The following is a 14,316-nucleotide window of genomic DNA, read 5'->3' on the forward strand; positions in this document are numbered from 1 at the left end:
CACCACCTGCATGCACCACAGTCTCCACTGCCCTGGGAGAAATAAAGGAGACAAGGTCAGAGGAGCAGGGGGGGAAATCCGGGAATCAAGCAAAAACTCTGAAGCGCCTTTGGAGATAGGGTGGGAGGGGAGCCCTTCTGCCCCAAATCTGGAAACGGTCAGTCGGCCCGTCAGGTCCTGCACCCCACAGCAAGGCTTCGGTCAAATTCTGGGAATTTCCCACTGGGTCGGCAGGGCTGCGGCAGATTTTCCCGGACGCGAGCGTGCCGTGCCCTCCGCGGCCGCTGGGTGGCGCGGCGCGGGGCACCGAGCGTGGGAAGCGCGGGCGCGCGGGCGGGCTGAGCTCACACTCCCGGGAAGCGGCCGCGGCGGAACCGGGGTCCGCAGCGGCTGCGCATCGCGCGCCTCTCGCGGGGCGCTCGGGGGCTGCGAGGTGGGCTGCGCGGTCCCCCGGGAGGGAGGAGGCCGCCGGAGGTGAGAGAGGGGCCCTGGCGGGGTGTCGGGCGTAGGTGGAGGTGGGGCACCGCGGGCCGGGCCTGCGGACGCTCCCCGAGGGCCCCGGGGCGGGGGGTGGGGGGAGGCGGGCGCTGGGGGCGATGACGGGGGGCTCGTCCGCCCTCCGCTTGCGCCCCACCCGCGCTGCGGTGCGGCCTCCGGGTGCAGCTGCCCTGGCCGCGTGGGTGGGAGCGGATCGTGGCCGGGAGCGGCTCCGGGCGGCCCCCGGGCTCTGGGGCAGGGCTAGCCGGGTGGGGGAGATGGCAGAGCAGCCCCCTGGCCCCGGCGCGGCAGCCCCTGCCCACTCCCACCTTGCATTTCTCCGCTCCGCAGTGGGCGTGGTGCCCCTTTGCTGCAGAGGGGGCGCCCGGAGTTGAGGAAGGCAGTGGGGGAGGGAGAGCGCAGAGACAGGTGGTTGAGGGGGCGAGGGCTGGTGCGCGGAGGCTCGTGATATTAATGCGTATTTCTTTCTCCCCCCTTCCTCAGGGGGCGCGGAGGTGCGTGTGGAGGAGGCGGCGGGAAGGCCAGAGGCATGGCTCGGGAGAGGGCAGGCTGCAGATGCCACTGGGCTCTCTCTCTCTCTCTGATCAGTCCCCCCCACCCCCAAAATTAATAAAGTGGTAGGGGTGGCGAGGGTGGAGGAGTCTGATGAAGACCTGGCCCAGAACTGCCCCGAACTGCCCCTAGCCGGCCGCCTGGCTCCCGCGTGCATATCCGGAGCCGCATACTCTGAGCATTCTGCAGAGGCTGGGGGGGGGGGGGGGGGGGCTGTGTGAGAAAGCCCAGGGCTAAAGAAGCTTCAGCAACAGAGTCAGCTCCAGAGATAGGGGTTGGGGGGGGGCTGGAGGTGAGGGGGAGTCTCCAGGCCTACAGCTCAAGTTCATAGGTGGTGGGAGGTGGGGTCTGTAGGGAAATAGGGTCATGTCCTTAGGACCCCCTCCTTCCAGCTTTGTTTAGAGCCATAGACCAAAATTTGGGATTTGGCATTTGCCAAATGTGCTTATTTCTTTTTTCTTTCCCTTTCGGTTTGTTTTGTTTTTTTTTTTTAGAGGAACTGCAAATGACAGAGCAGAGGGACGGCTGGGCCAACCAATCCTGGAGCCGCTGCAGCACTTGTTCTCCAAACACACACATTCTAGTGCAAGGACAGAGAGGAGGGGGCTGCTGGCTCCCAGGCCCTCCCGGGACCCTGGCCCCCTTGCTGCTCCCTGCTGGGGACAGAGGCCGCCATGGGCCAGGGTGGTGATGGTGCTGCAGCCCCTCCCTGCGGCCCAGCGTGGGAAGAAGAATGCAGAGCCAGGCAAGTCTCTCTCTCTGTGTCCTCTGGGGTGGAAGGAGCAGGTATAGACAGGGCTGGGGCAGCCGGGGCCTGGTGCTGCTTTGGCATTGGTGGTGAAAGGCCTTTACCTCCAGCCCCTTGGGTTTGGTTCCACCCCTGGCCTGGCCCTCACCAACTGCGTCTATGTGCTTATCGGTGCCACCATGTTATATAACGCTTATATAATCTCCCAGGGCGAGCGCTGTGTCTCCGTTCTCAGGTCATGCCGACACTGTGTCCCTGTGGGAGGCAGGATCTGTGGAAGCTTGCGGGTGGACCTTCTCCCCCGTCCTCAACCTGGCTCCTCCTCCTGATCCCGGCCCTAGGAGGGAGGATGGGAGAACAGGGGCCCATCCACACCAGCTGTCTGGGGTTAAGAAAGAGGAGTTGACTGGGTGGCCTCCTCACCTTCCAGTGCTTCCCTAGGCCCCCTTGCCCAGTGAACTGTCTGGTGGAGTGGATGCCAGCCTCGTGTTTTGAGGCCCGCGTTTGTTCCTGGGGCCCCCTGCATGGCAGATGGGCGTGATGAGATGACCCCTAGAATGTCGTAGTGGAAGAATATGTGGTACATAGGGTTGGAGGGAGAGGGGCGGAAATTAACTCTGCTTTGAGGTTTTGATCAGAAGTGACTAGAAGGATGGTGGTGGCATTAGGAGACATTTGGAGCAGGCCTCGGAGCTAGGGGATGGTCAGGGAAGGGTGTACAGGGAAGTGGATCAGACAGCAAAGATAAACATGGTGTTCTTTTACTGTACTCTCCACTGGGCTGTCCCTGGTTACCAGGGCAACAGAAGCAGTGATGAAAATCATGCCTTTCGTTCAGTGGAAAAATCTGGCTCCTCCTCCCGCCTATTCCTTCTCTAATCGCCTGCGACCCATTGGGAGGTTGATGGCTCCAGGGATCAGAGACCCCAGTGTATCCCCATCAGGGCCCCCGTTCCCCAGTTTTTTAATCATCTTGCCCCTTCCTGCATCCTTTATCTCCCCCAGAGCTTGGCAGTTGCGCAGGAGTTGGAGTGGATGGAGGAGGGGAGGGCACGGACGTCATGGCAGGGCAGGGCGAGCAGAGCGTGGGCAGAGATGTGGTTGCAGGAATGACTGGCGCACGAGGAGGGTCAGGCATTGATCAGCTAGATGGCGCTCGTTTCTGGGGTGGTGGGAGCTGGGGGTGGAAAGGGTTGGAGAGGGCCTGCAGAGTCTGGCAGCGTAGGCTTCCTGTAGTAGGGAAGGCCTCGAGGCTTCTTTTGTTGCCCCGGCTCCCGATGAAAGCTAGGGTTCATTTATGCAGCAGATATGGCATACCTACCGTGTTGAGTAAGGTTCTGGGAGCTGGGAAGACAGGACTGGGCCTTGACCTTGAAGAGATTGCAGTAGATGGGAGGAAGGTAGGTATATAGGGGAAGATCAGCCTGGCTTTGTCACAAGCCTGGAATCCGGGGCCTCAGGCAGGAGACTGGCGGTATTCCAGACTAGAGGTGATGGATTAGGATGGAGCCTGTAGGAATGCAGAGGAAGAGTAGTTCAGAGAGCCCCTTTGGCTAATAGATAGGACGTGGGGAGGGGAGGGGTGAAGATTTGGGGTCTTAGTGATTGACAGAAACATCAGGATTCGGACTTCTTGAGGGGCATTGTTTGATTTTATTTCAGACCTACTGCCTTCAAGACCACGGCAGGGTGTCCAGATAGAAATGTTTCTGGTCAGCAGAATTTGCAATGGAAGTCAATTCTGGGACGAGACTTGTAGGAAATTGTATTACAAAGTCTCGAAGGCGCTAGGTTGCTAAGAGCGTATACTGAGAGAGAGAGAGCTCAGGACCCAGGGCATCGGCCTAGATTGGGTGAGGCTGTATGTCTTGTACTTGTTTATGATCCCAGCACCCGCCCAGACTGCTGGACCCGTTTCTGCTAAAGAACACACACGTCTGCTACCAAACCACACCCCTTTTTGAAGTTCAGGTTTCTGTTTAAGTTTCCTTCTCCCTAGTGACTATGTCCAAGAAGACACGTCCTGGAAAGATAGATACAGATACTTCTCCCAGCTTTCTCCTTGCCCTTTGCTGTACCATTCACTTAGAGATTACTGAGAGGCCCCAAGATGTACCTGCTAGAGAGGTGAGCCATAGGTCTTTAGCCTCCCCCCAGGAAGGCTATTTGTTCCGGTTCCTTCCCAGTCATCACTCTAGAGAAGTAAGAGTACTGGACAGGGGGTCAGGAGGCCTTTGCCAGCTGTATGATCTTGGGCGAGGCACTCTCTTCTCTAGGCCTTATTGCCTAGTCGAAGAGGTCTGGTTTCTTCCATCTCTAAAGCCTTCGGATTTGGCATCCAACGCTTTATCCACCTTTGTCCGGGTTTCTGGTGCGGGCCAGGCTTTTTGAACAAGCCACGCTGATTTCTTCGGTACTTTGTGGGAAGGAGTAGCAGGGTAGAGGCCTGGTCTCCAGAGTAGGCCCCTGTCTCCAGAGTGGGTGGGAGCCCGTCAGAGGGAGTGTGGCCCCTATTCCTCTTGGGAATTTGGAAACACTGGAAGAGTAGATTTTCCCAGTGACCAGGGATTGGCAAACTGCAACCCATAGGTCAGACGCCTGCTTTTGTAAATAAAGTTTTATTGGAACCCAGACATGCTCATTGTTTCTGTATGGTCTATGGCTGCCTTCCTCCTGCATTGGTGTAGCTGAGTAATTGCAACAAAGACCCTCGTCCGTAAGTCTGAGGTACTTACTGTCCTGCCCTTGAGGAAAAAGTGCGCCATAGACCAGCAAAGTGCTTAGATCTCCACTGGGGATGCTTACTGTAGCCACGTCAAATTCCTAAGGTTCTTGAAGATTCTGCATTGGGCCTTCCTTTGTTATCCCATGAGAGGATAATGTGGCAGTTGAAATAGGAGAGCATTGGAGTCAGCCCAAAGATAGCCGTGCTGGGTCTGGGAGATCCCTTTCATTTCCAGCCCTTTCTCTAGAGCCTGGAGGTGCCCCCTCTCCACCCCGTGTCTTTGAGCCTGGTGACCTGAATTCCTCCGCAGGGATGGGTTGTGGCCTCACTGTGACAGCCGATGCTCCCTCTCATCTCATTCTGATTTCCTAGGCCGTGCAGAGCAAAATGGACCAACTCAAACCCCATAAGGAGAAGGAGAGGCTGGTTGGTTCTACCAAGTCCTGCAGCGTATTTCCCTTGATATCTTTGCTTTGTCATTTCCAGCCTCACTGCCCCCTTTTAGTGCCAGGGCCCCTGGAGATGCATTTGCCGAGAGCCTGCCACCAAGCCGCGTTTGTCTGCCTGAACCTGGCACTCATCCACCCTGTCGGAACAAGGCTCTCCAGCTTGGAGCTTGCGGGGTTTGCGTCTGTGTTGGCTTGGGTCCGGATTCTTGTGGCCAACCTTTACGGTCTCCTCCTGTGTCCAGGCTTCTGCCCTTTGGACCTGGTCCTCATGCCAGAGTCATCATGAAAACTCCTGGTTAGGAAGAGGAGAAGCCACCCCCCGCCCCCCGCCCCGTCCCTCCTACAGGACAGCACTTGTGTCCCGGCTGGTCAAGGCTGGGATAGGAAGTGAGGCACTTTGGTGGCAAGAAGAAACCACGTTCTGGGAACCGCGTTAGGGGTGAGGGTGACAGGCTTATTCCCATTGCAGCTGGAAGGGAGGAGGCCGGCAGTGGGAGGAGGGAGCAGACAACCCAGAATAGCAAAGGAGACAGAAGCTAAGCACACTCAGGGCTGCTTTTAGCTGGTAATGGTGAGCCTGGCTCTAGGAGTCTTACTTCGCACCTCCCTACACACATTTTCCCCAGAAGCTGCCTCTCTGACTGTTCTCATCCCCCCCAAAAAGAAAAAAAAGGGTCCTTCTCAAAAGTCCTCTAAATACCTTTCATTTGTAGAACTTAGGGTGACCTCGTCCTACCTGGGCTTGACCTGGTGTTGACACAAGCGCACTGACCTGGGGAAATATTTGTTTACCGGATATTGATTAAGGGTGTGTTACGCGTAGGGCACTGGGTGAAGTTCAGAGGCTGCCAAGGAAAACACGGGATTCACAGTGTGGCCAGGAAGGCGTACGGACAGTTGAACCCATTATCATATGATCTGCAATAGAACCCAAGCTTCCCGAGAGCAGATCTGTGTCTGTCCTGTTCATTGCTGTCAGCGTGGTACGGGGTATTTGCTGGGCACATGCGCGCACATGTTTAATTGGTTGACGCGTCTGGGTCTGGCACGTCCTGGAAGTGTCCTGGAGGGATCCACTAGGCAAGTGGAGGAAGAGGGGAGCTCACGGCAGCAAGTGTGGCCAATTCAGGGGAAGATGGGACGTCCCTGGGCATTGTGGTGATGTGAGGGAAAGAGGGTAGAGAAGAGGTAATGCCTCGTGGGCATGGGGATCCTTGGGCATCAGGGGACCACAAGATAGGAGGAGAATGATCTGGCGCGAGGAGGCAGGTCAGCGGCAGCCCACCTCGTTAAAGGAAACAGAGGGCTTGGGGGGGGGGGTGCAGGAGAAGCAGCTGGTGGCAGGAAGGTAAGACGGGGCAGAGGGAGTAGCAACCAGTGGGAGAGAAAGCATGGTGGAGTCTCCAGGCCCCCGGGGTGAAAGCAGAGCTGAAGCAGGTGAGTCCCAGAGGAAGATGATGGAAGTGACAGAGAAGACAGGTGTCAGCGCTGCTCCGCGGGTCTCAAAAACAACCGTGTGCAGGCACGACCCCCCTGCGGTGGGGCAAGTGGGAGGAAATGAGCGACCATTTGAGATCATGGTTACTCTTTAGCGTTCTTACTACGGAAATGTTCCTATGTGTGTGAAGATAGAGTTAGTAGAAGAAGATTCCATGTTCTCATCACAGCTTCAGCCTGTAATCCACATGTGGCCCTTCTCATTTCATCTGTACCCCACCCACCTGTTCCTTACTCCTCTCTTGTATTTTGTTACTGTGAATCCCAGACACCCTATTTCATCCATAAATTCTCCACTACGGATCTCTTAAAGCATAACGCCGTGGTTGTATCATCCCCAAATCTCCCCAGTCACCTACCTGGCCAGTGTTTACGTTTCCCTGCTGGTCTCCATTTTTTAACAAAAATCTGGTTCCAAACAAGATCCACACATCTCATTGAGTTGATGCTTAATCTCACGTTGTCTGTGAATAAAGATTATGGACATGCTTAAAAGAATTTATGTTTTGCGGTTCTGCCTTTTAGATTGACTTAGCTGCCCTGCTCTGTCTCCCTTCAGCTGCCATCAACAGCTTTCCTGAGTTCTTTTGAACCATTTTGTGATTCCTGACCGTACTTCATTATTGCTCTTGTCTTTGTGGTTTAATAGAACTGGTCATTTATTCCTTCCTTCAGTAAGTATTTCTGGAGAGCATGCTCTGTGCCGGGTGCTGGGCATGCAGCTGTGAAAAGTCGTGCAGGTGCCCTGCTCCCTGTGGAGCTCACAGTCTAACCATGACAGTGGTTTGGGTCTGTCTGCCTGTTGTCTCTTTCCCCCACGTGTTCACCCCAGCCGAGTTGGGCGACTGTCACAGTCACTTTGGGCCGTCTGCTCTGCTGTGTTCTAGGGCTTGGCATTCATGTTCCTGTGCTGTCATTTATGTGGTTGACAAAAGGTGCCTCTAGAACCATCTAAGAGGCAGGGTGTGGCTCCTGTGACGGGCCTCTTTCCGAGCCACGGGATTGGGAGTCTAGCAGTGTTCCCGACTGACTTGGCATAGATCCATTTTACACTTTTGGCCTTGAGTCTCTATAGCGAAGCAAGTTAAAATGGAGAGAGCCTCTTTCCCTGGCAGATGATGGAGAGGCTGAATGAAACATCTGGAAGGTGCTCTGAAATGTTGAAGGGCTCAGCAAACACCAAGTGGTGCAAAGATGTTCTTTGGGCAAGTTGGCCGTTTCTGTGATGTTGTGGATGTCAGGTTGCTTGGGGGCTTTTGTCTCTTCTGATTAGGTTACCTGCCTCGTTATGCCCACTTTCTCCATTTGCTCTTCTTTGCTGTGCAATAGGCAATTGGCTAGCCAGGCTGCCTCCGCACCAGAATCCGATGGTAGAGTTCAGGTCTGGCTTGCTAATGAAACTATTAACTCACTTGCATTTCTCTGTGTAAATAAATAATCAGACTTACGTTTGGACCCCGTGACACTCTGAGAAGAGTCTATGAGTTTTGTATTTTTTTTCCATTTGCGGTTCAGATGCAGATCTATTGCAGTTTGTGGATTAGTATCTGAGCCTTTAAAAAAATCTCCCATTAATAAAGTAAATGTAGGGGCACCTGGGTGGCTCAGTCGTTAAGCATCTGCCTTCAGCTCAGGTCATGATCCCAGGGTCCTGGGATCGAGCCCCTCATCGGGCTCCCTGCTCCGAGGGAAGCCTGCTTCTCCCTCTCCCACTTCCCCTGCTTGTGTTCCTGTTCTCGCTGTCTCTCTCTCTGTCAAATAAATAAATAAAATCTTTTAAAAAAATAAATAAAGTAAATGTATTCCCAGATATAAAGACTAGTATTCTTGCACCATGTCTTATTATATATTTAAGATAATAATATAAAATGTATTCAATGTGCTGTGATATTTATCTTCTGTCATTGGAGTATTCATAGGTTAGAGTTTGAGGATATGTTTTATTTTCTTCCAATTAAGTGGTCTTTGACTGTTTTGATCAGGTAGCTGTGTTGGTTAAAATTTTTGAGCAGATCCCCGTGTGTGTGTGTGTGTGTGTGTGTGTGTGTGTGTGTGTGTGTAATTTCTATACAGCATGTTATGCTGATACATTGTATACAGTGTAATATACAAAATGAAAAGAATTAAAAGCAGCTGTGGTGCAGTGTACTCTGCCCCCCTCCGGCGTGAACCATTCATGGTCCAGATTGAGGGCAGCCCGTCTTCCTGGCACTCCGCTTCCGCCCCCTCTCACACTCAGGACTTTGGCGCTCCGTTATTCCCTCTCCTTCTGACATCACTAGTTTTGCCTTCTCTCTACTGGATCGCTTCCGTGTGCCGTGGTTTCTCTCAGCTTACAATCTTCTTTGACCCCCCCCCCCCCAGCTCTTCCAGCTCCGGCCCCTTTCTCTGTCCCCCCGAGGGTCTTCAGTTCCCCAAATCTGCACTTCCTCTCTTGACTCCCTCTGGGCAGGCTTGTCCCCACCTGTCTGGGGGGGGAAGTGCTCTCGACCAAGCCAGCCATGACCACCATGTTTCCAAATCTAACCATCACTTCTGAGCCTTCATCCCAGTGGCTCTGGCAGTTTGGCACCGCCAGCCGTACCCTTTTCTTTGAAGCTCTTTCTTAGCTTGGCTTCCAGGACACATGTTTCTGGTTTCCCGCCTGCCTCGTTGTCTGTTCCTTTGCAGCAGCTCCTCTCCCTGACCTCGAAACATGGGCCCCCTCCTCTCCATCTTCTCTCTTTCTCTCTGTGACCCTCTCCCAGCCCATGGCTTTCAGTAGCATCTATATGAAAGATGTCTAGAATTTGCTTCAAAGTAATCCTGGGAGAGAAACGAAGATTGACCGTGAGTGGATGACAGTTGGAGCTGGGTGATGGGTACCTAGGGGTTTATTATAGTGTTCTCTCTGGTTTATGTTTAAAATTTTCCATAATGAAAAGTTGAAAACCTATATGCTGATGGCCCGCAATTATTTGTCTGAAGCCCAGCCCCTCTCCTGAAGTACAGACCTGTGTATCCATCTGCCTACTTAACATTTTAACTTGGATATTAATAGGCATTTCACACTAAACATGCCCAAAACTGAACTCCTGTTTTTCCCACGCAAATATATTCTTTTGCAGTCTTCCATCTTGGTTATGGGAATGCCATCCTTCCAGTGGCTCATGCAAAATACCTATGGTCACGCTTGACTTCTCTCTTTCTCTTTCATTTTTCTTTCAGTTCATCAGCAAATCTTGTTGACTCTACCTGCAAATATATATAGAATATGACTCGTTAGAACTACTTTCACTGTCATCACCCTTGTCCAAGCCACCATCATTTATCACCTGTTTCTCCTTGGCCCCTTGCAGACGATGTAACCCTCACGGTAGGCAGAAGGATCCCACGATAAAGAAGCCAGGTTCAAAACCCTGCAGCAGCTTCTTTTCTCCCTCATTGAAAGTCATGGTTCTTAGTGCAGTCTACAGGACCCTGCAGCTTTGAAACGCTGTCCACCGGAAATACACTGTGAGTTACACATGAGAGCCACATAGGTAGTTTTCACAGTTTTCCGGTAGCTAAATTGAGAAAGGAAAAAGAAACAGGTAAAATTAATCTTAATAATTCATTAATCCAGTATGTCAAAAATACTTTACTTTCTGATGCATATTGCAGGGTTTTTCAAACAAAGTCACACCCATAGCACATCTCAGTTTGGGTTCGCTATACGCATCTTGCTCCCAGAACTTCCTGGGGCTCGTGGCTCCCTGTTGGAAATGCACGCCTCTGTGATCAGGTCCCGCTTGACTTCTGTGTTCTTCTCTCCTGCGACTCTTCCTCCTTTCCCTTCGTTCTAGCCACACTGGCCTTTTTGCTGCTCCTCCAATAAACTAGGGATTTCCTCTTTTAGGTCCTATTCCCTTTTAGGTTTGGAACGCTTTTTGCCAGATAGCCCTGTAGCGGACTCTTACTTCCTTTGGGTCTGTGCCGGGATAGTACCTTTGCAGTGGCCCACTCCACCCCCACGCGTTTGCTGGCATCTCCTACATCCCTTCCCTTGCGGCGTTTGTTCTCCTTAGCACCGTCACCCACTTAACATACTGTGTATTTCTCTTACTTCGTATATATCTTCCCTCTCTCCCTGCTGGACCGTGAGCTCCATGAGAGCAGGGGTTTCTGTCACTTTTGTTCCCTGCTGTATTTCCAGAGCATGGAACAGTGCTTGGCACCTGCAAGATACGTAGATGTTGTTGAAGAATTAAATGGGATGAATTATTAAGAACAATTCTCTTTTAGTTAAGAACCATCCCGTTGAATGCACTTTATTGTGTGGTGTCATGTTCTTGCCATGTAGCAGTTTGAAGGTCTAGTTCAAGTCAGGGTATTTTGAAAGAGATCTCTTTATAAAGAGGGGATTATGGGTTCAATTTATAATATAAATGGATTCAAGACCCCCAAAACACTGCATTTCATTCGTTTCCTCGGGAGATTTTATTTATTTTTTTTTAAAAGATTTTATTTGTTTATTTGACAGAGAGAGACACAGCGAGAGGGAACACAAGCAGGGGGAGCGGGAGAGGGAGAAGCAGGCTTTCTGCGGAGCAGGGAGCCTGATGCAGGGCTCGATCCCAGGACCCTGGGATCATGACCTGAGCCGAAGGCAGACGCTTAACGACTGAGCCACCCAGGCGCCCCTCCTCGGGAGATTTTAAACCACGTTTGAACATTCTGTTTTAAGTGCGTGCCCAGATACAGCATTTTAGAGATGATGTCCTCATATTGAATGTGGCAACATCGTCACATGATGGTGGAAATGATTTCCAAATGCCTGTTTTTTAACATGTTCTTGCTGTGACATAAGTCTCTTTCAAAAAGTAAAGGCTTTCTTACCCATTTTTTAGATGTCACCTTTACCTTGAAGGGACAGATTAAATATCTGTTTAAAAATATTCATCAAGTAGCATTCTACCGACAGGCACTCACTGCAGAAGAGGTCAGCAGATTTTAGAACGATGATGTTTTCTGCTTTAAAAAAAAAAATGCGTAATTCCTCTTGAAGTTCAGCACCTCGTTTAGGAAGTCTGCCATGAATAATCGGAGTCAGTATGGTCAGATCATTACAGAGGGCTGTCAGTTGTTGTAGGGAAGATGGTACCCTGAGATTTGCTGGGTACTTGCAAACTGTACTAAAGTACACAGATGACGGGGGTGTCGCCGACTGTTCTCGTTGTGTGCTGGATCTCCTGCTCAGGTACGGGATGCCCCCTGCACCTAAGTGACAGTGACCACTGGATGCAAATGGAAGGAGTCGCAGCAGTGTCTCACATGTGGAGTAATAATAAGATTTACTTGCTTGTTTTCAAATAAAAATAAATACAGACATCCTACTAATTTCTTCTTCACCCCGGTGGATCTCGTACATGCCGCGTCCGAGGTGATGGCTCTAGTTGGTGCTTTTATAGTAACCTCGTCTCTCTCACTTTAATCCAGTTGAGGGTTGGGTCTTCTCTTTTCTGTTGCTCCTAGTATCTAACAGGTCTGGGTTGCGCCAGTACTTATTGGCTGAACAGAGTTGGGGGGGTAGATCTATTCTCTGACCTCAGGACCTTTGTTGGACAACAAAGCCTGGCAGCCAGATTTCTTTGGTAGCTGCTAGAGCCATTTCTCTAGCAGTATGGACGGCATGGGTGACATCAGGGAAAAAGGCATTGCAGTGTTGAGGCTTGGTGAGTCTCAATGCCTCCTCTGGATCCGACAGGAAAGATGGAAGCTGCTTAAGGCCCTCCCGCCCCCCCATGCTGTGCAGTAGATGCTTGTGCTCAGCTGCTGCTCTGGAAGTGAGCTGGCAGAGGTTGCTGGAAGAGATGGCCAAGGTAGCTTGAGTAGCCGGCACTCAAGCTATGTCTTCCATCCGCTCACCTGTATGCTGAAAATGTTTGTGCAAGTATGCTTTTTATCCATATTGACGGTCTAGGAGGTGTGTCCCCTGGATGTGGACACTGGGAGTTGATTTCTCACTGCTGTGACCGGAAGCACCATTTAAAAGACGCGTGGCTGGAACGAGAGCTGCAGACCGTGTCAAGAACAGAGGTCCCGGCGTACATTCTGACTCTGCACGTGGAGACTACCTCCCATGTTCCCCGAACCCTGCGTCAGTGCGCAAAGCTTGTCCCCCAGTGGGCCACTCTTTGCTACTTAGAAAGCTAACTGATCCGTCAGCATCTGTTCATTGACACACATTTGTACAGGGCCTCTTGGGTGAAAGATGGAGTGGGGTGGGGATGGGAAAGGAAGGAATATGCCAGTGTGAATGGGACGTGGTCTCTTGTCTTCGAGGAGCTAGAGGTTAGTGAATACTGAAATACTGAAATACAAGACAAAGCTTAAAAGGGATGTGAATGGAGTAGAAGAAGGGGTTACAGGAGCCAAGGGGCTGTTGGGAAGTGGAGGAGAGCTCTTGGAACATGAGCAAGAAGATCTTGTCCATCTTGTTCACAGCTGAATCCTCAGAGGCTAGCACAGTGCTGGTCCCCGTCAGGTGCTCCGTAATTACCTCTTTGTTAATAATTGGGTGTTGAAGGAATAGGCCTTCACCCAGAGGTGCAATGCAAAGGCCCAGAGGTGAAGGAAGAAATGACTTCCTGGGAGAAGGTAGTTGGTGTGCTCTGAGGGGTGTATGTGGCAAGAGACGGGGCTATATATTGCAGAATTAAGGGCAGTCTTGGGAAAGCCTTGACCAACTTTCTAAGAATTTGATTGTGGTGGTTCTTAACTTCTTTTGCACCAGTGCTCATTAGGAATAGCATAGAAACTATAGTCTCTTTCTCCAAAGAGAAAAAAAATCGCAACAGCACATGATCTGGCACTTACCATTGGAGGACTCCCAGATCCCAAGTTCTAAGAGCATGCTGTTAGCCAGGGGAGCTGTCCGTGCTTACTGAGAGCTCATAATGGATACAAGACACTTGTTTTTCCCTTGGATTCTTTGGGAATTGACTCCGATGAGTGTGTATGGAGGCGTTCCAGCTTTTAAGGGCTTTGATAGGTGGTAGGTACAGTAGTGACCTCGACGAGCTCGGGGAAGCCATGGAGAAGAGGGGAGGGGTCTCTGTGTACAGACAGAAATGGGGAGATCCAGTGTTTGTTCCATTTAGCACGGGACAAAAAAGTTTACCTTGGAAAAAAATAGGAAAAAAAATGAACCTTTAGAACTTACTAATTTAGAATATGGGTTGCTTATGCTAACTTTTTTCTGTGACGTGGTTTCCAACTCAGACACCCGGCCAAGCAGTAATTACAGATTTAGAGAGGCAGTGTTTGCATTTTTTGGGAACAGTGATTGTGGAAAGGAGTCATTAGAGTTTCATGTTACCTTGGTACAGCGATCGAGGAGCTCCTTAGCCGTCCTGATCCCTCAGAGGGAGCTGCCTGGAGGTGGCGAGATTTCTCGGGCTGCTGCAAAATGCAGAAAGCTGGGGCTGAAGGTAGTTTAAAATTAGCTTGTTTTGTTCCCGTTGTCATAAAAAAAAAAATTCTTATGAAGAAAGAGTATCTGTGTACCTTCAGTTGAAAAATAAATTGACCAGACTTCCTGTCTGCCAGGAGTTTGTAGTCTACCTCATATATAGATAGGACATTTGGAGATTTGAAAAACCCAGTGTGGGCAGCGCACTGTTGACTTTCCTGCCTGTGTGTGTCCTACGAAGTTCATCCCATGGAGGCGCGGTGAGGCAATGCTTCATCCCAGTGAAGGAGGTCGATTGAAGATCAGCCCTGCGTGCGGCCATGCTCCCCGCAGGCCAGCACCGGAAGGCACCACTGGAGATGGAAGAGGAGCGCCCTTGAGCTCCTGCCCCCGGAGCAAAGCAGGGAGCAGGCTC

At 51.4% G+C, this 14,316-nt stretch overlaps 1 long non-coding RNA gene across 3 annotated transcripts in view; it reads left to right on the plus strand.

The window, feature by feature from the left end:
- Positions 1–325: 325 nt before the first annotated feature.
- LOC118537180 (uncharacterized) overlaps positions 326–14,316 on the plus strand; it is a 66,425-nt gene continuing 52,434 nt past the window's right edge. For all 3 annotated transcript variants that reach the window (XR_013449896.1, XR_013449898.1, XR_013449897.1), the window contains exons 1-2: positions 326–474; positions 1,545–1,795. This is a non-coding gene — a long non-coding RNA (uncharacterized LOC118537180). The remainder of the gene's footprint in view (positions 475–1,544; positions 1,796–14,316) is intronic.

This window comes from Halichoerus grypus, chromosome 7 (genome assembly GCF_964656455.1).
Source record: "Halichoerus grypus chromosome 7, mHalGry1.hap1.1, whole genome shotgun sequence".
Taxonomy (NCBI): Eukaryota; Metazoa; Chordata; class Mammalia; order Carnivora; family Phocidae; genus Halichoerus; species Halichoerus grypus.